Source organism: Dendropsophus ebraccatus, chromosome 7 (genome assembly GCF_027789765.1).
Source record: "Dendropsophus ebraccatus isolate aDenEbr1 chromosome 7, aDenEbr1.pat, whole genome shotgun sequence".
NCBI lineage: Eukaryota > Metazoa > Chordata > Amphibia > Anura > Hylidae > Dendropsophus > Dendropsophus ebraccatus.
The window spans coordinates 135,663,178-135,691,079 of record NC_091460.1 but is presented as its reverse complement, the minus strand read 5'-3'; the positions used below and the strand labels follow the sequence as shown (position 1 = coordinate 135,691,079).

Here is a 27,902-nt window from a genome sequence, read left to right as displayed (position 1 = left end):
CAGACTGAATACACCACTTCCTGCAGAGGGGAGGGTTTTGTCACACTGGGGGCCAGCAGGCCTGCCTCCAGTGCTTTATGCCTGGCTGGTGCCTGGGAATAGACCAGCAATGTGCGCGGGTGGTTCAAAAGAAGGACTGCGGCACCGGCCTATTCATGTAAAAAACTTAAAGCGATGTACTTAATGGCATTAAGATGGCAGCACAACAAAGACCTTGTGACTCATCACACCGAAAGCCTGAATAATCCACTTTCTATTTTATACAGGGGATCTGTGTGGGTAGACGTCTTACCAGAAATCATCCCCCCTACACAGTCCTTATGCGAATTTGCAGAAATGATGACTTGAAGGAAAATGTTCAGCAGAGAAGACGGCTTTTGTGTGAAAGTTATCCCGGGAGATGAAAGATTCTGCTCTTTATTAATCACAGCGGGATGCATTGCTGCCAAACAATCGGCATCATTGGCGTTCATTAGATTTCAGTGTTACAGTCCCGCTACGTCAGATGTTATGCTACAGTCACCGAGTCTCCTTGTTTCCTAATAAAAATGTTCCAAATATAATTCAGCGCTTGGTCCTCCGGGGTCCAAGTATATTATGTGTAGACAAAAACATCCTTGGTGAGTGTTGCCAGTGATGAGCTGTTTTTCCTACCTCATTACCTCAGTACAGTTCTCAGGAGACGTTGTGCTATTTCAGGCCTACCAACAAGCTTCCTCCTCTATTCCGGCTCCGGCCTTTAATAGGAAACAAGAAATGCATGACTGATGACATGTTCAGCACTTGTCAGCATTAGAGACAATTCACACTACATTTTATGCACATTCGGGGAGATTTATCAAACATGCTGTAAAGTGAAACTGGCTCAGTTGCCCCTAGCAACCAGATTCCACCATTCATTCCTCACAGACTCTTTGGAAAATGAAAGGTGGAATCTGATTGGTTGCTAGGGGCAACTGAGCCAGTTTCACTTTACACCATGTTTGATAAATCTCCCCCTTTATATGTCGGAAACCTGTCCAAAAAGATTTGCTAATGAACACCACAACATGTTCTCTATGGGGCCATTGACTATAATGGACCAAACATTCCACCGTAGCGTGGTCTGCTGCGCCTATCAGTCCTGCACTTTTAAGACCAAGGCGGATATCTATCGATGAAGGTTAGCATGGTGGGTATAAGCCAGGGATGGGGAACCTTCGGCCTTCTAGCTGTTGCAAAACTACAATTCCCATCAAAGCTAAAGCTTTGGCTGTCCAGGCATGATGGGAATTTTAGATTTGCAACAGCTGGCGGGATGAGGGTTCCCCATCCTTGGTATAAACCATCAGGGATTGCCCGATGACTCTTGGTTCAGGAATAGGTTTGATTGAACAGCGCGTTTGATTCCTGATGCCTTCCCGTTCCGTGTGGAAGGAGGAGACATGCCGGGGACTGCCTGGAATTCCAGGATTTAGCCTAGTAGTCCCGCCTCCAGAGCGCCAGACCACCTAATTTACATATTGATTAAATTGAAGATTGAGCAAAAACAATGCTGAGGATAAAGGTAAGAAAATTACTTTTTTTTCCATAGCATTCTGTGCATCTCTTTTATGCCAAAAAAACATGAAAAACAGATGCATCTGTTTGGATTTTTCCAATGTTTTTTGTGTATGCAATAAAAAACACACAAAAAAAACACGGATGCATTTTGATCCGTTTGGCACACAAATGCATCTGTTTTTTCATCCGTTTTTTTGCATGAAACAAGCGGATTGTAAAAACACAGTGTGAACCCAGCCTAAATTGCTGTTACGTTTCCTTTAACTAAGCATGTAGTCAATGGAAACCATTAGCTTCCAGAGCAGTGAAATTGTCGTTTAACAGCAGTTCTCAACATCGGGCACCATAGCAGATCCTGACAACTGACTCTCGTCACTGGATACTGGTAACTTTCATAGTGTTGTGTGTAGTAATATCAATCAAATCCACAAGATAATGAGCAGCTGCAGCTTCAGATCGCCAGTTTTGATCCATGTAGATTCAACCATTTGGAAAAAAATAAATACATATATACAGTGGTGCCTTGGATTACGAGCATAATTAGTTCCCGGTTTGTGTTTGTAATCCAAAACCACTCTTACACCAAAGCAAATTTTCCCATAAGAAATCACTGAATTGCAGAAAATTGGTTCCACACCACAAAAATAATGATTTTTAATTCTGAATAACATGTATAACAGATGAAACAAACATTTAGAAACAGCTGGATATGTGATATTATAAGTTACTGTACAGTATAACAATCAGCAATGCGGCGTATAATAATACAATGCGGAGCATAATACAACAGGCTAGAATAGAGAAGCAGGGCTGCTGTCAGAGATCTGCGTGGTCACATGACAGCAATGGGGGAGGGGGGTGTGTTCAGCATGGACCAATCAGGAAGTGAGAATGACAGAGCTGAGCAGGAGGACAGTGACAGAAACGTTTCTATACAGCAGTGTGAATGGCTGAGTGTAAGTGCAGGCACATTATAGCAGCACTGTATGTAGCTGAGTGTGAGTGCAATCACATAGCAGGAGTGGAGAGGATGGGAAACACAAGGGCTGACAGAGACTGCAGGGAGCATGAAGGAATGAGCAGGACAGATGTGGGCACATAGATACAAGATACAGCACTCTCTGTCCGGGGAGAGAGAAATTACAGCTATGAAGAGATTACCCCCCCCCCCCCACAGTCCTGTCCCCTGATGCAAGCCCCAGCCTGAAGTGGATCTGCTATGATTTGAAAGGTAAGGGAGACTTCCTGGGTCAGAGTACAGTGCTGTAGACCCCGCTATGCAGGCCTTGCCCCTCCCCCACTCTCCCTCCCACCCACTAGAGGAAGCTCTTAAACCAAAGCAATGCTCTTAAATCAAGTTAAAATTTTGAAAAACTGCGAGCTCTTCTTGCAAAATGCTCTTAATACAAGTTACTCTTAAACCACTGTACCACTGTGTATATATATATATATATATATATATATATTTTTTTTTTTTTTTTTTTTTTTAACTCCCTAAAGTGCTGTCCCCCTTAACTCTGCTGAGCTAGACACAGGAACACAAGTGCCTAATAACAATTACAGCCCCGATAATATCACTTTTAAGTATAATTTGGTGTTATCTGAAGAATCTTAATGGTACACAGTGACATAAAAAAAAAAAAAATTCACACGTGGTGAATACTAAGAAAACACAGACATTACCAAGGTAAAAATAAAGTGTGTGAACTGCATAAATCCTAAGGTTGTTATTGGAAAATATACATTTAGCAGATAAGATATAGTATTAGGAAATGTGTAATTGTACAATCACAGAGGAGACAAGGTATTATTAGTCAGCCCAACCTGCAAAATATCAATGTTTCCATTTAGATCATTCTAAGGCTGGGTTCACACTGAGTTTTTGCAATCCGTTTATGCTAAAAATGGATTTAAAAAACATGCATCTGTTTTTCCTTTGACTTCCAATACAAAAAACACGTCAAAATGCATTCATTTTTTTTTTTTACCATACATAAAAATGTGGCCGACCATGTTTTTGGGTACACTTTTAAAAAAAGGATGCGTTTTGATCCGTTTTTTTTTTTTTTTTATAATAAAAGTTAATGGAAAAACTAATGCACACAGATGCATGTTTTTTTAATCCATTTTTAACATAAACGGATTGCGAATATCCAGTGTGAACCCAGCCTTACTTATATATTGTATCAGAATAAAGTAGTAAATAGGAATAGATGTTTTGTAAACAATCTTACAAGCTGTAAACATTGGGTGGTCCCTTTGTATATGAAGCACTAGCGCCACCTTCTGGACAACTGAGTTCAGTAGGAATATTATTTCAAATTGCAACTTTTTGAATGCACAGTTATTTCTATTACTTTCCCATTTCAGAAGACAGGACCAGAGCTGGGTTGTTTGCCAGTAGCATGCACAGGACTCTAGGATTCATGGGGTCCATAGCAAGATACAGTGTGGGCCCCATGAATCCTAGTGTGTGGACCCCTTAACCCCCCCCCCCGGGATGGCGGTCAAAGAAGAGTAGCTCTGAGCATCATCTCAGGGTGTTCTGCGATCGCTGCCCTTTTGTTGTGAGAGCCGCACTGTCTTGGGGGGGGGCCTTGGATGCTGTGATAGGCGCACCATCCCTGGGGGGGGGGGGTTGTTGGGGGGTGGTGATGCGAACTGTGCCAGGGGGATGTTGTTTTGGCCATTCCATGGAGGCAGGTCACACTCTGCCGGGGGGGGGGGGGGGGGCATGGGCCGTGTTTCTTTTTATATATATTACTTTATTATAACTAGCACTGTGCAATTTTTTTAATGTTTCCGCCAAATTAACAGGAAATGGGGTATTATTAATATTTATTGGGGCATTTTTAGTAGGTTTTTGTTTTTTTTAAATATGTTTTTAAACTTTTTTTATTTAGATTTTTCCCCTCTTATTATCTTAGGATAGATATATGTTTATCCCAGGCAGGTTTACATTTGGTCATGGAGGGAACTTTGAATGACATCAACCATTTAATGCGGGGATGGGAACCCCCTTCAGCTGTTGCAAAACTACAACTCCCATCAGGCCTGGACAGCTCTTGTATAAACATAAGATTTTAGAGAACTCCTATTGGCTGCCTGCAGCCTCCACTAGAGGGCGCTTACTATAAGTAATGAACAGACTGCACTTGTTCACTTTTCAGTTGTAGCTGCAGGGAGCCACATTTATTTTATTAGGCTCCATTCACATGTACAGGGTCTGCAGTAGATTTGATGCTGCGTACAGTCAATTAGTTACATTGGTATCTGCAGCTTCCAATCTGCGACTTCACATCTGATCCTGTATGTGTGAATGTACCTTTTGTTGTTTCCATGCTGGCGATTTTTATTTGGATCATATCTAGATTTATAAAAACAAAGTCCTATTCAAAGCTAGAAATTTTATTTAATTATTTTTTACCCTCCGCTGTTTTTCTTTGGGCTAGATTTACACACACCTGGATCCGCAGCGGATTTCACACTGCAAATTCGCAGCAAAATCCTCTGCGGATCCCTTGCCTGTCATTTTCAATCAGATTAAATACTTGCAGCGGGATTGACATCCCACCGCGATTATGTAAATGACGGCCCCCTTAACCCCCCCGCCGGTTGGAGCATAAATTACCTGCTGCACGCTCCGCTCCACGCTGCGGATCCGGTGTGTGTGAATCTAGCCTTATGTTGTTCTCATGCAGGTGATTTTTTTTTTAATTGGATCATATTTATATTTAGAAAAACAGTTCAAAGTCGGAAATTTCTGTTAACCCCTTCCCGTCAGTAATATGTATATTTACGTGCACATACCCAGTGTAGTAGGAATGTATATATATATATATATATATATATATATATATATATATATATATATATGTTCCTGACTTCAGGGGCTTACTGATGTGTGCAGGACTGCTGCAGTGAGAATGGCCCCACACACATCAGTGTGTCCGGGGCCGAAGGCAATGAGAGGCAGCTGTGATCCCGCAGCTGTGTCTCATTAACCCCATAAACGCCTCGATCTATAGAGATTGTGGCGTTTAGAGGGGTTGTCCAGCGGAAAAAAAAAACTGATAAACCCCTCCCAATAAAAGTTTAAAATACCCCCCTTGCCCATTATAAAAATAAAAAAATAAACATATTACATATCGTAGCGTGTGGAATTGTCCGATCTATTAAAATATAACGTTATTGTTCCTGGACGATGAAAGGCGTAAATGAAAAAAAAAAAAAAAAAAAACAAAAGCACCAGGATTGCTGATTTTATTAAATTATATATCAGAAAAAAAAAATTATAAAAAGCGATCAAAATGTTTCTGTTACACCAATATGATATGAATAAAAACTAAAGATCATGGCGCAAAAAAGGACACCACAACCAGCCCTGTAGGTAGAAAAATAAAAGCGCTATGGCTCTTAGAAGGCGGGGAGGAACATTGCATTAATTTAACCCGGACATCCGGGCATCAAAGGGCTCTGTCTTGAAGGGATGAAGGACCACATATTTTACATTTTATTTTTATATTTTTGGTGATTTTCTAGCATTAATGACTTGTATATATAGGCTTTTATTTATTTATTTATTTATTTATTGATCGATTTTGTGGAACCGGTCATTTATTCCACTTTGGTGTACATATATATATGTTAGTGAATCTTTTTTTTAAATATATTTCTTCACTTCTCCTTTGGCAACATAACATCCTTAAGTGGACTAGCTTTTTATGCGTTTCAAAAGAGAGCCTGAATCACATCCCATTAGCCTCGTATTTACACCCCCAGAGTCTCATTAATGCCCCCTCAGCCTCATACACTCCTCTGATCCCGGTAGTCATTTTAAAATGAAATTCCCGCCCAAACCTTCAGATAAAATTCCTATATCTTGGGATTGGGGTCATAGCAAGACATTAAAAACATTGATAGACAGAGAGAACATGAAACTAAAAAAAAAAGTTTTGGGGGCTGACCACAGGTTCTCTCTACAGCTCTAATCCGTCAAAAATGATGACCGAAAGCAAATTTTGGAATCTTTGCACATCTCTGGTTACCGGTGTTATCACATACGGTAGCCTAAAGAACTAAAGAAATGTCTCCTAATCTTTTGTGTACTTCACTATTACGTCTGATGATCATCCGACTATAATTTACCATTTAAAATTCTTACAAATTTTTGTGCACGTTGCTACATTTTTGCACAAACTCATTCCAGCCTAAACCGCACTTAGAAACCTGCTCTGAGTAAGAGCCATTTACAAAGAACTTGTGCTATTTGGATAACATTGGCGCAGGTACACATTACGTAAGGATGTGATCTGCAGTGGGGACAACACCAGGTGAGTAATTTTTTTTTAAGTGTAAAATTAAAGGGGGTATACCTTTTTCTTTAAAAAATCAACTGGTGTTAGAAAGTTATATGGATTTGTAATTTACTTCTATTTAAGAATTTCCAGTCTTCCAGTACTCATCAGCTGCTGTATGTCCTGCAGGAAGTGGTGTTTTCTTTCCAGTCTGACACAGTGCTCTCTGCTGACACCTCTGTCCATGTCAGGAACTGTCCAGAATAGTAGCAAATACCCATACTGCTCTGGACTGTTCCTGTCATGGACAGAGGTGGCAGCAGAGAGCACTGTGTCAGACTGGAAAGAATACATCACTTCCTGCAGGACATACAGTAGCTAATAGGTATAGGAAGACAGGAGATTTTTAAATAGAAGTAAATTACAAAGCTATTCCGAAACCAGTTGATTTGAAAGAAAAAGATTTTTTTGCCGGAGTACTCCTTTAAGGATACCATTCAAGAAGTGAATAAATACACAGAGAATTCTAAGGTAAATTCGATATAAGAATAGATGTCATACCAAGGACTATTTTCCATATTATGCGGCATCATTCGTTAGGTAGCGAAAGGAACATTATAGCGGAGTTATTCTATGTATCAGCATTTAATATCATTAGGTCCTTGTGACTGCGGAGGTAAATTACACATTTTCCATCAGCGTTTTCTGTAGACTTGCCATCGGTCCACCCCACAGATCATTCTTCCGACCCTTTCTATGCATGCATCTTGTTTTCTTAAAAAATAGGAAAGTACCTGAAAGTTTGAAGTTTCGATAACTTTCAAGACCTTTGAAAGCCAAATAAGTAGACGTTAGTCACAGTCTAAAAATGATTAAAACAAATTAATACAATTAATCCAACGAGCAATAAAGTTCCAGTAATTGTGAAGAATACGGCGAGTTCTTTTTTAGAAATGTCGTATCTGTGCGGTATGTTGGGAGATTATTACTTGTTACCACAAAGAGTCTTACATTCTTCATGACCATAGGTGATTGATACCCGGATGTCCAGGTCATATGGAAGCAATGTTCCTGCTCGTCTTCTAATTGCCATAGCGCTTTTATTTTTCCACCTACAGGGCTGGTTGGGGCATCATTTTTGCGCCATGATCTCTAGTTTTTTTATTAGTGTCATATTGGTGTAAGAGAAAAATGTAAAAAAGTTTTTAGAATTTTTTTTCTAAATATAATTTGAAAAACATCAGCAATCCTGGTGTTTTTTTTCGCTTTTTATTTACACTGTTCATCATGCAGGAACAATATTGTTACATTTTCATAGATCGGACAATTCCGAACGCTGTAATATGTTTATTTTTTTATTTGAATCATGGGAAAGGGGTAATATAAATGTTTTTTGAGGCATTTTTATTAGGTTAAAAAAATATGTTTTTAAACTTTTTTTATTTTGATTTTTTTTACACATAAGTCTCTTAGGAGACTTATATATGCAATTCTCTGATTGCATATACTGAAGAATACTGAAGAACGGCACTGTGTGGCTCAATGGCTCAAGTTCGGGTGCTCAGTCTCACGGTCCCAGACCCAGGTCCCGGTGGTACTAGAAATGAAGAGATGAGGTGGCACTCCAGATATAAGTGAAAAAAAAGTGGTTTGGTTTATTCACCCAACATGCAAGGGTTAAATATTTCTCCTGAATTGCTCAGAAACTCTCAGACTATAGCGGCCATGTTGGCAAAGACAGATTTGAATTGGAACCTTTTACTAGTATGCTGGTATTTATCTCCAGCAGTTGTATGTTCTGGACGTCCCGCTCAGTGGCTACAGCAGGCCAGCGCATGGATTGGCTGAGCGGGACGTCCAGTCGGGAACCCTCGAAGCAGGCTGGATGTATGTATGCATCCATCCTGTCACTTACATACTCGCAGCCAGGGGCGGAACTACCGCGGAACCACCGCCGTAGCATCGGGGGGCCCGTGGCCTGGGCCCCCGGAGCTTACTGCCTACAACAACCGGTGGCCGAGCAGGCCTCCCGGGTGTTCAGTGTTCTGATTGACAGCGCGAGAAGCCATAGGCTTCCCGCCCTGTCAATCACTCTTGTGACCGCAAGCAGCATTTGCTTGCTATCACAAGAGTGTTGCCCCCGCCCCCAACAGATCAGCAGCTTCCAGGCGAAGTCCCGGGCAGCGACATCACTGAGGTCAGTGTGTGTCGCGGCGGCTGGGACTTCTGGTACAGGAAGTGACGCGCACCCTGTACCCGAAGTCCCAGCCGCCGCGGCGCACACTAAGCTCAGTGGTGGCGCTGCCCGGGACTTCGCCTGGAAGCTGCTGATCTGTCGGGTGCAGATGAATAGAGAAGAAGAGACCTGCAACCGACGGGAGATCGTGTGGTTAGGTGAGTTGTGAGTTTTTTTATTTTTATCAGAGGGGAACACTGGGGGCTGTATATATATGGGGGATGCACAGCACTAGGGGCTGTATATATATATTTTATATATATATATATATATATATATATATATATATATATATATATATACAGCCCCTAGTGCTGTGCATCCCCCACATATATACAGCACCTAGTGCTGTGCATCCCCCATACATACATATATATATATATATATATATATATATATATATATATATATGGGATGCACAGCACTAGGGGCTGTACATATCTATATATATATATATATATATATATATGTATGGGGGATGCACAGCACTAGGGGCTGTATATATGTGGGGGATGCACAGCACTAGGGGCTGTATATATATATATATATATATATATATATATATATATATATATATATATGGGGGATGCACAGCACTAGGGGCTGTATGTATATATATATATATATATATATATATATATATATATATATATATATGGGGGATGCACAGCACTAGGGGCTGTATGTATATATATGTATATACACTGTATATATATAGGGGATGCACAGCACTAGGGGCTGTATATATATATATATATATATATATATATATATATATATATAGGGGATGCACAATACTGGGGGCTGTATATATATATATATATATATATATATGGGAGAGGCACAGCACTGGGGGCTGTATATATGGGGGAGGGACAGCACTGGGGGCTATATATAGGGGGGAGGCACAGCACTGGGGGCTGTATATATGGGGGAGGGACAGCACTGGGGGCTGTATATATATGGGGGAGGCACAGCACTGGGGGCTCTATATATAGGGGAGGGACAGCACTGGGGGCTATATATATGGGGTAGGCACAGCACTGCGGGCTATATATATATATATATATATATATATATATATATATATATATATATGGGGGATGCACAATACTGGGGGCTGTATTTATATGGGGAGGCACAGCACTGGGGGCTATATATATGGGGGAGGCACAGCACTGGAGCTATATATATGGGGGAGGCACAGCACTGGGGGCTATATATATAGGGGAGGCACAGCACTGGGGGCTATATATATGGGGGAGGCACAGCACTGGGGGCTATATATATGGGGGAGGCACAGCACTGGGGGCTATATATATGGGGGAGGCACAGCACTGGAGCTATATATATGGGGGAGGCACAGCACTGGGGGCTATATATATAGGGGAGGCACAGCACTGGGGGCAATATATATGGGGGAGGCACAGCACTGGGGGTTATATATATGAGGGAGGGACAACACTGGGGGCTATATGGGGGAGGCTCAACACTGGGGGCTGCATATATGGGGGAGGCACAACACTGGGGGCTATATATATATGGGGAGGCACAACACTTGGGGCTATATATATATATATATGGGGGAGGGACAACACTTGGGGCTATATATATGGGGAGGGAAAACACTGGGGGCTATATATATGGGGAGGGACAACACTGGGGGCCATTTGTAAGGGGAACAACACAGCGGGCAATCTATAAGGAGGACGTCACAGAGGAGGCATCTATAAGGGTAACTACACTGCGGGATGTATATAATAGGGCATGCGCAGAGGGGGGGGGGGGTATTTATTTTAGTGGACTAAACAGAGGGGTCATCTATAAGGGGACTACACAGAGGGGGCCATATACTACAGGGCAGGGATAGGGAACCTTGGCTCTCCAGCTGTTTAAAAACTACAGCTTTAGCTTTGACTGTCTACACATGATGGGAGTTGTAGTTTTGCAACAGCTGGAGAGCCGAGGTTCCCTACCCCTGGTATAGGGGATGCACAGAAGTTGTCATCTACTATAAACACAGAGGGGCTCTCTACTATAGTAGATGCACACAGGGCCATCTATGTGGAAGACTGAACAAGGGACTATCTATAAGGAGCCAGGGCTACCCACTGAAAGAGGGCTTAAAGGGGCCAAAACAGATGTGCAGTGTGTATAGAGATGAGGATGGTGCCAGAGTGAGGAGCCTAATATGTCTGTCTGGCAGATTCTGTGGATTCGTGGCTCAGAGAAGTTCTCATAATGGCCCAGGACAGATGGAGAAGAAGATGAAAAGGGAAGAACTCCGATCAGAGGAGAAGTCCCCTGTGAGTCACTAAATATATTTGCACTGTAATTTATATGTAGTACAGACCCTGTGTAGAGCTGGATGTGTTGACGGTGTAGTGGTCGGTTGAGGGGGGGGGGCCCCAATTAAAAGTTTGCTATGGGGCCCAGCCATTTCTAGTTACGCCCCTGCTCGCAGCAAGATGTCAATCCTGCTGCGAGTATGTATTCTCATTGAAAACCACAGGCAAGGGATCCGCAGCAGATTTTGCTGTGAATTCGGAGCGTAAAAATCCGCTGCGGATCCGGTGTGTGTGTGTTTCTAACCAAAATCAAGGCCAAAAATGCTGCTATTTTAAAGAAGTTGCGCAAGTTGCAGCAAAAAAATCAGTAAGTTGCAAAATGCAACAAACGCAACCTTTTACTAAGAATGGGGGTGATTTGTTAACCTATCTAATGGTAAAAGTCTCTTTGTTGCCCATAGCAACCAACCACAGCTCAGCTTTCATGTTCCCAGAGCAATGTGAGAAATGAAAGCTGATCTGTGATTGGTTGCTATGGGTCTCTTACTGTAAGACAGCACAATACATCTCCCTTACTGTCTGCTGTAGCCCATAGCAACCAATCAGAGCTCCCCTTTCACTTTACTAGAGCAAATAAATATGTGAAAGCTGAGCTGTGATTGGTTGCTATCTGCAAACAAGGACACTGTGTCATTAAATCTACCGAGACCTCCGCCCATTGGTTTTTTGTCTGGTGTCCGACCGAAAAAAAAAACGGGCAGAATATACTAATACAGCCAGGGAGAGAGAAGAGTTGGAGGAGGAGAGTGACCAGCAGGGGGAGCTCCAGTGTGCCATCCACATTTGTTCCTTTCCTCCTCACCTCACACAATAATGTGTACTGCAGAGCGGCCATCTTAGGGCGAGCAGAGCTGACGGGTACAGTGTAAGAGAGGTGGTGATATAGTACGTGTGAAGCTACCCTTAAGGTGTTTATACAGCTGATCAGCATGCTGCAGGTCGTGTTTATCCAGCTTAATGTCTCACTGGCGGTTATGAGCCAGACCTACCTGTTGCAGAGGTTGGTCACCCAGGTGAGAAGCTGAATACTTGTGGCAATCCAGACCAGCTTTTCGCTGACCCTGCTCATCAAATTTAACAGCTCACTTGTGGTAGTGGTGGTGATCCAGCTGGTTTCGGTTGTCCAGATCTGCAGGGCGCTTCTGCAGGTGAGGGTGGTGGTCCAGATGATCAGGTCACTGGTGGTGCAGATCCAGGACATTATATTATTGGTGGTGGGGATCCAATTCAGCTGCTGAACAGTGATCCAGGTGAGCAGATGGCTATCAGTGAAAATGCAGCTTAGCAGACAGCTGCTGGTGAACACCCAGCTGAGCACATCACTAATAGTGCTGATCCAGTTGATCGGGGCAAAGAAGGCAGTTGCCATGCTCTGCAGATGGCTGGTGATGGAGATCAGGCTGATCAGATCTCCGGTAGTCATATTCCAGGTGAGCAGGTCTCCAGAGGTGTTTGGACCCTGTAGGTTGCTGGTGCTGCAGTTCCATCTGGGCAGGCCTCTGATGGTAGCGTTTGACCTCTGCAGGTCCCTGGTGATGTTGTCCCAGCTGAGCGGGTTGCTGATGGAATTGCACCAGCTGAGCAGGTTGCTGAAGGTTTCAATCAAGGTAAGCTGGTGGCTGGTGGAGAGACAGCCAACCAGGATTGGAACCACATAACACAGGAGGTTGCCAAAAATGGCAAGATCCCTGTCAATCTTTTCCTCTTTATCCATGTTCTGACATAAATCTGAAACACTAGAAAAAAATCTGGCAGTAAATGCAGACAGAACACACGGGCAGTGACAGTGTGATCGCTAGAGTGGAGCCCCTCAGGACAGAGAGTCTGGGGCTCTACACCTACTTTTCTAGGGTCCTGGGATGACATCACCAATTATGTCACTTTATGTCACTGCTTGTTGTATTCTGATGTCATGAGCATGTCCTGACACAATGGAAGATGTTGTTTCAGCTTGGGGCACATTGCACTGCAGTCTTATTAGCCATGTCACCCACTATGCAATATCAAGATGTGAAATAGGCTTTTATGGCCTCTTAGAATGATGTAGGGTGAGTTCAGACATAGAGGATATGTTGCAGATTTTTACAGCCCAATACATGTGACTAGCAATTGTACAACCTGGTCCTCATGTCTGTGTCTGCAGCTCTCTACCTGCTAGGGACCTGACAGATTTCCTTGAACTTGGCGTCCTGTACTGTATATCCACCCTCGTTGAGTAAACATTACAAGCTGTATGCAGCCCTGAAAACTCTGAGGACCCGAGGGCAATAGGAAAACTGACATTTTTCATGCCACAACTCTTGGAATACAATTATAAAAATAAAGTGCGGAGCTTAAAGCGCACCAGACTGGAAAGAATACACCACTTCCTGCAGGACATACAGCAGCTTATAAGTACTGGAAGATTTGAGATTTTTAAATAGAAGTAAATTAAAAATCTATATATTTTTCTGACACCCGTTGATATGAAAGAATTAAAGAGTACCCCTTTAATTCTGACTTAACAAAGCCACTGGTATATACCCCTATATTCTCTCGCTTGGACAACTGCTTTATACGTTCAAGGTTTACCTGTATACTCATTTATTATGGAGAGAAATTGGAGTTTCTGATGTCAGTGTCCTTTATATAGTTGTGTATCATTGTGAAACCACTCAGGCTATGAGTAAGAACCTACAGAGGTTTGAAATTCGGCGGCAGTTTCTATTTTTTTTCCCATCAGTTTATGTATTGGGACACTTCATGCTTTGAAAAGCTAAATAAAACCTGAAGTTTATAAATTAATTTTCTGGATACTGGACTATGATAATTTTTTGCAATACAGTACTGTATGCATCTGCTCAGTACCTACAGTAGCGGGGGTAAGGTGATAATCAGAGGTTCTGCCCCTGCAAACATATTCTACGACATGTTACACCATGTTTGATAAATCTCCCCCACATGACCGTACTCATGGGACTTTGGTTGGCCTCAACACATCTGATTACAGTCCTATAGGAGTATTTGTATGAAAAATTGTGCCAGAAACATACCAGGCTAAATTGGCACATCACTGTATTTATCTATATCACAAAAATGAAAGTCTGTCTGTCTGTCTGTCCTCTATAGACTTTCAAACGCCTGAACTGTTTGACCCCAAATTTGGCACACAGATACATTGGGTGCCCGGGGAGGTTATTGCGAAGGTCCCGTCCCCGCCAGATGTACAGGAGGGGAGGGGGAGGGGAAAGAGAGGTGCCCCATAGAGATGAATGGGAAAATCTCCTCACTGCAAACACAGGTGATATAATTAGCTGCAGCAGACACGGCAGTTGGAGCCTTAGCAACCAATAGGATTACTGCATTCATTTTCACAGGGAGCAATGGTTGCTAGGGAAGCTGCCTCACAACATCCACAGTAATAACTGGTAGACCCCCTACTCCATCTATACAGTACATGTATATACAGGACCCCCTACTCCATCTATACAGTACATGTATACAGGACCCCCTACTCCATCTATACAGTACATGTATATACAGGACCCCCTACTCCATCTATACAGAACATGTATATACAGAACCCCTACTCCACCTATACAGTATATATATTTACAGGACCCCCTACTCCATCTATACAGTACATGTATATACAGGACCCCCTACTCCATCTATACAGTACATGTATATACAGGACCCCCTACTCCATCTATACAGTACATGTATATACAGGACCCCCTACTCCATCTATACAGTACATGTATATACAGGGCCCCCTACTCCATCTATACAGTACATGTATATACAGGGCCCCCTACTCCATCTATACAGTACATGTATATACAGGACCCCCTACTCCATCTATACAGAACATGTATACAGGGCCCCCTACTCCATCTATACAGTACATGTATACAGGGCCCCCTACTCCATCTATACAGTACATGTATATACAGGACCCCCTACTCCATCTATACAGAACATGTATACAGGACCCCCTACTCCATCTATACAGTACATGTATACAGGACCCCCTACTCCATCTATACAGTACATGTATATACAGGGCACTACAGGTATACCAAACTGTGACTGGGTAACACTGCCACACTAGACCTGACCAATACTGCCATACTGTGACTGGATAACACCACCACACTAGACCTGACCAATACCGCCAAACTGTGACTGGATAACACCACCACACCAGACCTGACCAATACAGCCAAACTGTGACTGGGTAACACCGCCACACCAGACCTGACCAATACCGCCATACTGTGACTGGATAACACCGCCATACCAGACCTGACCAATACCACCATACTGTGACTGGATAACACCGCCACACCAGACCTGATCAATACCGCCATACTGTGACTGGGTAATACTGTCATAACACACCTGACCAATACCGCCATACTGTGACTGGATAACACCATCATATCAGACCTGACCAATACCGCCATACTGTGACTGGATAACACCGCCACACCAGACCTGACCAATACCACCATACTGTGACTGGGTAATACTGTCATAACACACCTGACCAATACCGCCATACTGTGACTGGATAACACTGCCATACCAGACCTGACCAATACCGCCATACTATGACTGGATAACACTGCCATACCAGACCTGACCAATACCGCCATACTATGACTGGATAACACTGCCATACCAGACCTGACCAATACTGCCATACTGTGACTGGATAACACTGCCACACCAGACCTGACCAATACCGCCATACTGTGACTGGATATATCTCCTACAACAAAAATGATGCTAGACAGTACACCCAAAAAGGCAAAAATACCATAGCACACCTAAGTAGTCCCACAGAGACTCAAAATAATGAAAAAATAGCATAAAAAATAGATGAAACAAAGTTACCGTTCCTGTAGTCCATCAGGACAAAGTCCATAGAAAAATGCAAAGGTAACAGCATCAAGGCGTAGGTAAAGTGCAAAAAAGAAGTGTTTATTCCCTCATGGCAATAACATAGCAGCATAGCAGCTATGCTGCTATGTTATTGCCATGAGGGAATAAACACTTCTTTTTTGCACTTTACCTACGCCTTGATGCTGTTACCTTTGCATTTTTCTATAGACAGTACACCCAAATCAATAAATCAAATCCATACTTTATTGTCACATATAGAAAAAAAGAATATATATCTAAAAACATATTAAAAACAAGGAGGCATGAAAATAATACAGTACATGCATCGGATGGCTTACAAGGCAGATGGGATAATATATACTCTGTATAGCAATTAAATTGATGATATGTCACTCAATCACAAGAGGTACCAAGGTGTATGAATCTAGGAAAACAATATACTGCTAAAGTGCTTAAATCTTTAGTACATATGCAGGGGCGTAGCTAATGACTCCTGGGCCCTGGTGCGAGAGGTCAACTTGGGCCCCCCCCTTCCTCGACCAAGTGATGCTATTGGTATATGTGTATATATATATATATATATATATATATATATATATATATATATATACACCAAGACAGATATTACGAATAACGATCTTAAGATAGGAAGAGAAAATATTATCACCACACATATTACCGCCATATTGTTACTGACCAAATCCTGTATACTAACACCAATAAAACATAGTACCAGATAGCAAGTAACAAATAATTCCACCACATACTGACTAACACCACCACTGCTACTGACTAACACCACCACATACTGACTAACACCTCCGCTGCTACTGACTAACACCACCACATACTGACTAACACCAACGCTGCTACTAACACCACCACCTACTAACACCACCGCTGCTACTGAATAACATCCACTGTACACGTATCACCGCATTCAGTCATATAGAGGTGGACGCAGCTCCACACAGGCTCTAGACACCATATACATTACAGTCAGTTACATCAGGTGACTCACAGGGGACGTCTTCTCTGATCGGAGTTCTTCCCTCTTCATCTTCTCCATCTGCTCTCGGCCATTATGAGAACTTCTCCGAATCCACAGAATCTGCCAGACAGACATATTAGACTCCTCACTCTGACACCATCGTAATCTCTCTACAAACTGCATATTTGTATTGGCCTCATTTAGTGGGTAACCCTGACACTATGTGACCTCCTTATAGTGTATGCCCTATATGTAGCCTCCTTATAGATGGTCCCCACTCTGTGTATCCCCCCTTATAGTATATGCCTCCTACTATGTAGCCTCCTTATAGATGCCCCCTCTGTGTATCCCCCCTTATAGTATATGCCTCCTACTATGTAGCCTCCGTATAGATGCCCCCTCTGTGTATCCCCCCTTATAGTATATGCCTCCTACTATGTAGCCTCCTTATAGATGCCCCCTCTGTATATCCCCTCTTATAGAAAGCCCCCTCTCCCCCTATGTTGCCCCCCTTATAGATGCCCCCCCCCTTATAGATGGCCCCTTCCCCCCCCCTTATATATTGTCCCCTTATAGATGGCCCCCTCTGCTATAGATGGCCCCTTCCCCCCCTTATAGATGGCCCACTCTCCCCTCTCCTTATATAGATGGTCCCCTCTCCCCCCCCTTATAGATGGTCCTCTCTCCCCCCCCCCCTTATAGATGGTCCCCCTCCCTTATAGATGGTCCCCCTCTCCCCCCCCTTATAGATGATCCCCCTCTTTCCCCCCTTATATATGATCCCCCTCTTCCCCCCCTTATAGATGGTTCCCTCTCCCCCCCCCCCCTTATAGATAGTCCCCCTCTTCCCCCTCCTTTATAAATGGCCCCTTCCCTCCTATAGATAGCCCCTTCTTTCCTTTATTAAAACAAATAAAAATAAATAAAAAAAACACACACAACTCACCTGACAACGCGCTCCCCCGGCGATCCTCTTCTTCTTCAGCCTCCGTCTGCCCCGGATCATGCGCTGCTGCCGGGGGTGTCGCGTCCTATCCCCGGCAGCGCGCGCATCATAGAGTTCCCTGTGCTGGGACCTCCAGCACAGGGAGCGTCTCTAATGTGCGCTCCCTGTGCCGGAGCAGTGAACTCTATGATGCGCGCGCTGCCGGGGATAGGACGCAACACCCCCGGCAGCAGCGCATGATCCGGGGCAGACGGAGGCGGCCTCTTGTGACCGCAAGCAACACAATGCTTGCGGTCACAAGAGTGATTGATGAGGGGGGGCTTCAGGGGCCCAGCGGGCCCCCCCTTGTGGCGGGCCGGGTCGCAGCGGTGACTGCTGCGACCCTGGTAGTTACGCCACTGTACATATGTATATGTACAAAAGGGTGGGCTGCAAGTGCAGCTAAAAAAGTACAAAAAAATACCAGTGCAAAAATTTAGAAAGGAATATAATCAAAGAGAAAAAAACAAGTATAAGAAAGTGATGCAAAAAAGTATACTTAGACCTCTGGTAACAAAAATATGTTCTGCCCGGTAAGACCACTCACCCAACGCTGCGTTTCGCTAAACAAGCTTTGTCAAGGGTAGTAGTGGTCAGGTTGCTTGCCTATTTTATATGTCCACACACCAATCACACACATACTGCACAGCTGATGATCATCACTACGTTCAGTTCCACACCAATCATATTCCCCTATTAGATTGCGTGCTCCGCCCCCATTAGACAGGTGTATCTATTCAAACGAGTCCACCCACTCACCCCAATGACTGGCGCCATTACTCTATCATTACTTTATGTAATGGATGGTAGCAGGAAGTGAATAGCCGGTCATGTGACATTAAGCACATGACTAGTCCTTCTGACATCACTTCCGAGATGGGATCTGAGTCATGTGACCGTAAAACAGGCACATGACCGCGGCACGAGCACGTGATTGTATAGAGATGACGTATATGGGATCCCGGTCACATGACCGAGATCCCGAGTCACGTGACCGTAAAACAGGCACATGACCATGGCACGAGCACGTGATTGTATAGAGATGACGTATATGGGATCCCCGTCACATGACCGAGATCACATGACATATTAGAGGATTCGTATTACGGCGCATGCGCAGTAGGGACAAAACGGGACCTAGTGAAGCTGGTGAATAGACAATTGTAGAAAATGACAAAACACATAGACATAGACATAGAACATAAGAACCATGAAAGGTAGTGCAGTGAAAAAAAGTGAATGAATTACTAGAGTGAAAAAAAGTGCAGTGCAAGTGAAAAAAGCTCAGTGTGCATTGAAGTGCTAAAGTGCAAACGCAAAAAAAGAATAAATACCCACCATATAACTTACCCACAATATCTCTATAATTTGCACAGACTAAAAAAATATATATAAATGCAAAGATAGATGCCAGTCCACATACATGCGTGTTTTTACACACACATAGTATATTGGACTGAAAGTGCTAATGTGCAATGTGCCAAAGTTAATGAGTGTCACAAGTGTATAATTACTAATGTAAAACCCAACATTGTATCAAAACATGTCTATGTAATATATATGTAAAAATAAAAAATAAAAATAAAATAAAATAAAGTAGATGTACATAGTATGTAGTGATCTATACCAAGATGTAATGTTACCAAATGTCTATATAAGATGGATCACTGCTGATATACAGTTATAAAACTAAGCGACATAATCCAGTGTCCATGTGCTAAAAATAGTACAATATGTGCAATCTATAACATGATCATTACCGACTGTCATAAAAAAAAAAAATATATATATATAATAAAATATCGCTAAAAGAGACCTTAACCATGTCTCCATAGTGGCAAAGAAATAGAGTGTCATTGCGTACCCATATCTTATCTTAAACCTGAGATTGAGGTGCAGATCATCAATAGTGAAAATATCACTTTAATGTAAATAACAAAGTGCATACAGTGCAAGACAATTATCCATCGCCAAGAAGAAGCGTACGTGGGCATGTCTTGGACATTAGAGCAGCAAAAGACGCGACAGAGACAGGAGATTTAAAGACCATTCCACGACACTTCAGGTCAGTCCACAACTGTGACGATTCCCTTCTCAAAGTACGAGGAATAGATGTAGTGTACCCCAGTGAAAGAGGGGGTGATATAAAAAAGCGACTGGGTCAGAGAGAGACAATGTGGATCTATAAATTAGGTACTCTGGTTCCACGTGGCCTCAATGAACATAACAGCTTCGCACCATACCGATGAATAGATTCTTTAAGAAACACTAATGTGTATAATATATAAGATCTAATCAACTAAGACTCAATAATGTGTACAATAGTATGAAATTCGACTGTGCTCCGGGTAATATCTACATGCTTTTCAGGTTTGGCCTGTTTTATTCTATACATTTTTTAATTGTTTTTATATTGTATGTATGTTCCTATTTTTTTAATCAATAAAATTGCATATGTGTTTTATGATGTGACTGTTTAGCTGATCATCACCTTGTGTTTGGATATGTTATCTAAATGTATTCCCCCCCCCCCCTTTTTTTTTCTCCCCTCTAGATGCTCCTTGGATATACATTATAGATCCCTTTACTTGTAAACAGATAGGTTTCCCGATTGGATGATTGAAGATCGGGCTGTTATCCATATCCGTTGTAATTTCATGTAATTTAGTCTTCCTTTAGCGATGGATAATTGTCTTGCACTGTATGCACTTTATTTACATTAAAGTGATATTTTCACTATTGATGATCTGCACCTCAATCTCAGGTTTAAGATAAGATATGGGTACGCAATGACACTCTGTATTTCTTTGCCACTATGGAGACATGGTTAAGGTCTCTTTGCGATATTTTATTATATATATATATATATATATATTTTTTATGACAGTCGGTAATGATTTTTGTACATGATCATGTTATAGATTGCACATATTGTACTATTTTTAGCACATGGACACTGGATTATGTTGCTTAGTTTTATAACTGTATATCAGCAGTGATCCATCTTATATAGACATTTGGTAACATTACATCTTGGTATAGATCACTACATACTATGTACATCTACTTTATTTTATTTTATTTTTATTTTTTATTTTAATTTTTACATATATATTACATAGACATGTTTTGATACAATGTTGGGTTTTACATTAGTAATTATACACTTGTGACACTCATTGACTTTGGCACATTGCACATTAGCACTTTCAGTCCAATATACTATATGTGTGTAAAAACACGCATGTATGTGGACTGGCATCTTTCTTTGCATTTATATATTTTTTTTTAGTCTGTGCAAATTATAGAGATATTGTGGGTAAGTTATATGGTGGGTATTTATTCTTTTTTTGCGTTTGCACTTTAGCACTTCAATGCACACTGAGCTTTTTTCACTTGCACTGCACTTTTTTCACTCTAGTAATTCATTCACTTTTTTTCACTGCACTACCTTTCATGGTTCTTATGTTCTATGTCTATGTCTATGTGTTTTGTCATTTTCTACAATTGTCTATTCACCAGCTTCACGAAGTCCCGTTTTGTCCCTACTGCGCATGCGCCGTAATACGAATCCTCTAATATATCATGTGATCTCGGTCATGTGATCGGGATCCCATATACGTCATCTCTATACAATCACGTGCTCGTGCCGCGGTCATGTGCCTGTTTTACGGTCACGTGACTCGGATCCCATCCCGGAAGTGATGTCAGAAGGACTAGTCATGTGCTTAATGTCAGATGACCGGCTATTCACTTCCTGCTACCATCCATTACATAGAGTAATGATAGAGTAATGGCGCCAGTCATTGGGGTGAGTGGGTGGACTCGTTTGAATAGATACACCTGTCTAATGGGGGCGGAGCACGCAATCTAATAGGGGAATATGATTGGTGTGGAACTGAACGTAGTGATGATCATCAGCTGTGCAGTATGTGTGTGATTGGTGTGTGGACATATAAAATAGGCAAGCAACCTGACCACTACTACCCTTGGCAAAGCTTGTTTAGCGAAACGCAGCGTTGGGTAAGTGGTCTTACCGGGCAGAACATATTTTTGTTACCAGAGGTCTAAGTATACTTTTTTGCATCACTTTCTTATACTTGTTTTTTTCTCTTTGATTATATTCCTTTCTAAATTTTTGCACTGGTATTTTTTTTGTACTTTTTTAGCTGCACTTGCAGCTCACTCTTTTGTACATATACATATGTACTAAAGATTTAAGCACTTTAGCAGTATATTGTTTTCCTAGATTCATACACCTTGGTACCTCTTGTGATTGAGTGACATATCATCAATTTAATTGCTATACAGAGTATATATTATCCCATCTCCCTTGTAAGCCATCCGATGCATGTACTGTATTATTTTCATGCCTCCTTGTTTTTAAATATATATTCTTTTTTCTATATGTGACAATAAAGTATGGATTTGATTTATTGATTTGGGTGTACTGTCTAGCATCATTTTTGTTGTAGGAGATATATTTATTTTCTGATGCATATGGACATTAGAGATAAGTAGTCCTAATTTAGGTTACCATACTGTGACTGGATAACACCGCCATACCAGACATGACCAATACCGACACACTGTGACTGAATAACACTGCCATACGGGTAAATACGACCCTGCAGGTATACAGGACACTACAGGTATACAGGACCCCAAAACTATACACTACAGGTGCACGGGAACCTCCACAAACTATATGCTACAGGTATACAGGACCCCAAACTTTACACTACAGGTATACAGGACCCCAAAACTATGCACTACAGGTATACAGGACCTCCACCAACTATATACTACATGTATATAGGACCCCAATCTATACACTACAGGTATACAGGACCCCAAAACTATACACTACACGTATACAGGAACTCCACCAACTATATACTACAGGTATATAGGACCCCAAATATGCAATACAAGAGTCCGTGGAGCCTCAGTTACGAGTCTCAAAACACGGGATAGCCAGATATCTCTAGCCTGTTGCCAACGGGGTGCCTCCATGATGGGGAGAGCACCACACCACCCTGATAAATAACCCCTTAAGTCCCACTCGGTTGTGAGTATTGGAACATAGACAGGGAAACAACAGGGTGGCCCCTTTTGTCAATGTCTAACTCAAGGTGCGAGTATTGCGATCATGACAAGGGCTTGCAAAGGCAGGCCTCCACCCACAGACAGCCATCATGGAGGCACCCTGTTGGCAACAGGCTAGAGATATCTGGCTATCCCGTGTTTTGAGACTCGTAACTGAGGCTCCACGGACTCTTGTTTTGCATATTTAAATTTTTGGGGGCATCAGTGGAGACTCTTAATTGAGTACTTCATTGGAATTTTTTTTCGCTGTTCTCCTTGAGTTCAGTGATTACTGTGTTTTGTTGGTTGATTTTTCATTGCCCCAACTAGCCAGAATCCTACCCCATACTGACGAGGGGCAAATACCCCAAAACGGCTGTCTGTGGGTGGAGGCCTGCCTGTGCAAGCCCTTGTCATCATCGCAATACTCGCACCTTGAGTTAGACATTGACAAAAGGGGCCACCCTGTTGATTCCCTGTCTATGTTCCAATACTCGCAACCGAGTGGGACTTAAGGGGTTATTTATCAGGGTGGTGTGGTGCTCTCCCCATCATGGAGACACCCCGTTGGCAACAGGCTAGAGATATCTGGCTATCCTGTGTTTTGAGACTCGTAATTGAGGCTCCACGGACTCTTGTTTTGCATATTTAAATTTTTGGGGGCATCAGTGGAGACTCTTAATTGAATACTTCATTGGAATTTTTTTTTCGCTGTTCTCCTTGAGTTCAGTGATTACTGTGTTATATAGGACCCCAAACTATACACTACAGGTATACAGGACCTACACCAACTCTATAATACAGGTATACAGCACCTTCACCAAATCTATAATACAGGTGTACAGGACCCCAAAGCTATATACTACAGGTATACAGGAACTCCACCAACTATATACTACAGGTATATAGGACCCCAAACTATGCACTACAGGTATACAGGACCCCCGAACTATATACTACAGGTATACAAGACCTCCACCAATTATACACTACAGGTATCCAGGACCCTCAAACTATAAACTACAGGTATACAAGACCTCCACCAACTATACATTACAGGTATACAGCACCAACTATATACTACAGGTATACAGGACCCCCGAACTATACAGTACAGGTATACAGGACCTTCACCAACTGTACACTGCAGGTATACAGGACCTCCCTCAACTATACACTACAGGTATAAAGCCCCCCCCAACTACACACTACAGGTATACAGGACCCCCCAACTATACACTATAGGTATACAGCCCCCCCAACTATGCACTACAGATATGCAAGACCCCTAAAAACTAAACATTGTGGGTATACAGAACCCCTCCAACTATGCACTACAGGTATACACTAATTCCACTGATTAACTCAGATGAAACAATTACCTTTAGCTTGGCCTCCTGGGCACCTTAGAACAAATCTAATTAACACACTTTATACCCTGGCAGCGCCGGGTACATTTTCTAGTTAAACATAAAAAACAAACAAAAAAAAAAAACACAAGATGGCAATGGGTGACAAATAATTGGCCAAATTCAGCTGATCCTGCCATAGGGTATGTTTACACTGAGTAAACACAGAGCGTAATTTCCTCCGCGCTCAGTGTGCTGCTTTGAGCGAATGGGAGAGCGCAAGCTTGTCCGCTGCCGCCGCTCTTCACTCAAAGAGCTAACATGTTAGTTCTTTGAGCGGAGAGGAGAGGAAGCCGAAGAGCGCGCCCTCTCCCATTCGCTCAAAGCAGCACACTGAGCGCGGCGGGATTCTGCGGTGGAGAGTTCCACCGTGGAATTACGCCGCGTTTACTCAATGTGAACTGGCCCATACATTGTTTTTGTTATTTTCAGTCAACCATGGCCAAAACAATCTGATCAGTTTAAATGTGATTTACCATTAATGGTCAACGAAAATAGCCAAAATGAGCTATTTCAGCTGACTGTGTGTCAGGCCAATTTAAAGGGAATGTGTAATCAGAAAATGATGAATCATTTTGAAATCTTGCACTTTTCACTCTGGCCACAAAATCTAAGAGGAATCCGACACTTCTTGTTCTGTACCAAACTTTTCCTCTGTCTCCTTACTATCATCAGAGACAGGATTACAATGAAAGGCGACATAAATGGATAGGTGGGAAGGTGGGATCAGTCCATTCTGAGTAGGGGATGGAGACTAGACATGATCGAACATCTGAAAAAGCTAGGTTCGATCGAACTTTCAGATGTTCGATCATCTCTAATTGAGACAACTCACCTCCTCCTCTGCTTGTGCTGTAATATAATAATAATTATAATATAAGAACATAGACCCAACATTTTTTTTATAATACACACTACACACCTTAAAATTTATTATAATTCACACCGTATCCCCTGAAATTTCTTATAATACACACAGTACCCCTTTAAATTCATTATACCATACTCCCTGAAGTTCTTTATAGTACAAACCCCTGAAATGCGTTATTTTACACATTGTACCCCCTGAAATACATTATGATGCACACCATACCTTCTAAACATCATTACAATACATACCGTACTCCCTGAAATGAATTATAATACACACCGTAACCCTTGTTATTCATTGCATTACACACTGTGCCCTCTGCAATTCATTGAAATATTCACTGGAGCCCTATAAACACTTAGAATACACCAACATTTCTTATCAGATACAGTTAGCAGTTGTGATGGTTTTCTAGCTGTGACCCATTGGGACAAAACTGCAATACATAAGCAAAGCTGCTGCAAAAAGTAAAGTGTGTGTAAGTACAATTCAGGGTAAAACTTACAGAACAAAAATGCTCTTCAGAAATATACTTCCAAAGATACACTGCATAATACCTAATTAATACTGCCACACAATGACCGCTATAATTTCCATTACAGACCATATAGCCCCTATTGGGATTACTGTGCAGTTATATCCAGTGACTTTACAGGGGGGGGGGGGGGTCTTCCCTGATTGCAGTTGTTCACATTCAGTTTTTTTTATCTTTCCAGCCACGACTGATCTCTGATTCAGAACCTTCCTTTACATTCCTCCATCTCCTGCCTTACCTGTCCCCACATGGGAATAATGCCCCTGTTTGGTTTCTTGCACAGCAAAGAAGTGGGTTGGGGAAGGTGTAGCCCCGACTAGGTGGGTGGTTTGCTCCTGTTGATAGACAAGTGTTGACAGCTGATAATTATGCCCAATAGCTACGCCCCCCCCCCACCCGGGGTAGCTAGGCTTCCTCATTAGGTAGGTGCCCCCTGTAGGTGGATCAATGTATGTAATAACTTCCATTAACTAGGTCTCTCTCATATTTAATTTCCCCAGCCAGGTGGGTAGGTAGCATCCCAAGTCTCCTGTGTAGGTAGTATCCCCATTTGTTAGGTACCCCCTGTTGGTACTTTCCCCATTTGCCAGGTACCCCCTGTAGGTAGCTTCCCCAGTTACCAGGTACCCCTTGTAGGTAGTATACACAATAGCCTGGTTTCCCCTGTAGGTAGTTTGCCCAGTAGCCAACATTCTTATGGTAAATATCTACTGTAGCCAGGTCTCCCTGTAGGTGACATTGCCAGTAGCCAGATCTCCCCCTGGTTGTATCAGGTCCTCTCTGCAGGTATTCTCCCCAGTAATCAGGTCCCCCCTGTAGGTACTAACCCGAGCAGTTAGTTTTCTTCTGTAGTTAGCATTCAAATTAGCCAGATCCCTTAGCCAGTAGGTAGCATCCCCCAGTAGTCAGGTCCTGCCTGTGGGTAGTATGTCAAAGTTGCCAGTTCCACACTGTAGGTAGTCTCCCCAGTTTCCAGGTTCCCCCTTATAGGTAGTTTGCCCAGTAGCTCCACCAGGTTAGTACGCTAGGATCCAGGTCTTTCCCTGTGGGTAGTCTGCACAGTAGTCATGTTCTCCAATATCTTCAGTAGCCAGGTCTCCCACACTATACTCACCTACCTCTCGGCTCCATTGCAGCACTTTCCTGTCTTCTCTTCATTCTCCACTCAGTGTGCCTCTGCCAGAATGGGAAGAAACACAGAGATGTTTTGTGGTCGGTCTTCTGCCCCCCCTTCAGCCTGTTTGCAGCTGTCAAGAGGGTCACACAGCTCAAAACAGCATAAACTCGTGATTTAAACAATCTGCATAAATCTCATTCACTTTAATAAAAAACTACACAGCCCCACAAGTTACACTGTTTATATAACTCCAAAAGCTACATAAGCGTTCCCAGAGCTACTTATTTGCACAACTCCCATTAAAGTCAATGGGAATTACACAAATTGAGTAACATAAGTTTATGCTGTTCTCAGCGTTCTGACCCCTGCATCAGGCCTTCATTGCACCAGGAGGCCAGGTAATAAAGGGGTATTCCACTGAAACATAACTTTTGATATGTTGCTGCCCATGGTGAGACTAACAATTCATCCCATACTTATTACTATCTATTCAATCTCCTTCCCCCAGTTCTGAGCTGCTGCTTTCTCTTGAAAACACAAAAATCTGTGTGTAAGCCTTTCTTTCTGTCTCCCCCTCCTCCCCCTCTCTTCTG

The 27,902-nt window shown here is 42.5% G+C and overlaps 1 protein-coding gene and 1 long non-coding RNA gene across 2 annotated transcripts in view; both read right to left on the bottom strand.

Moving 5' to 3' along the window:
- BBS12 (Bardet-Biedl syndrome 12) overlaps positions 1 to 27,902 on the bottom strand; it is a 130,998-nt gene that overhangs the window by 18,842 nt on the left and 84,254 nt on the right. The window lies entirely within an intron of this gene.
- LOC138797054 (uncharacterized) lies at positions 106 to 27,368 on the bottom strand. The gene is made up of 3 exons (XR_011363885.1): positions 27,307 to 27,368; positions 26,431 to 26,527; positions 106 to 737 (listed from the first exon to the last, which is right to left on the bottom strand). It is a non-coding gene; the product is annotated as an uncharacterized lncRNA (long non-coding RNA).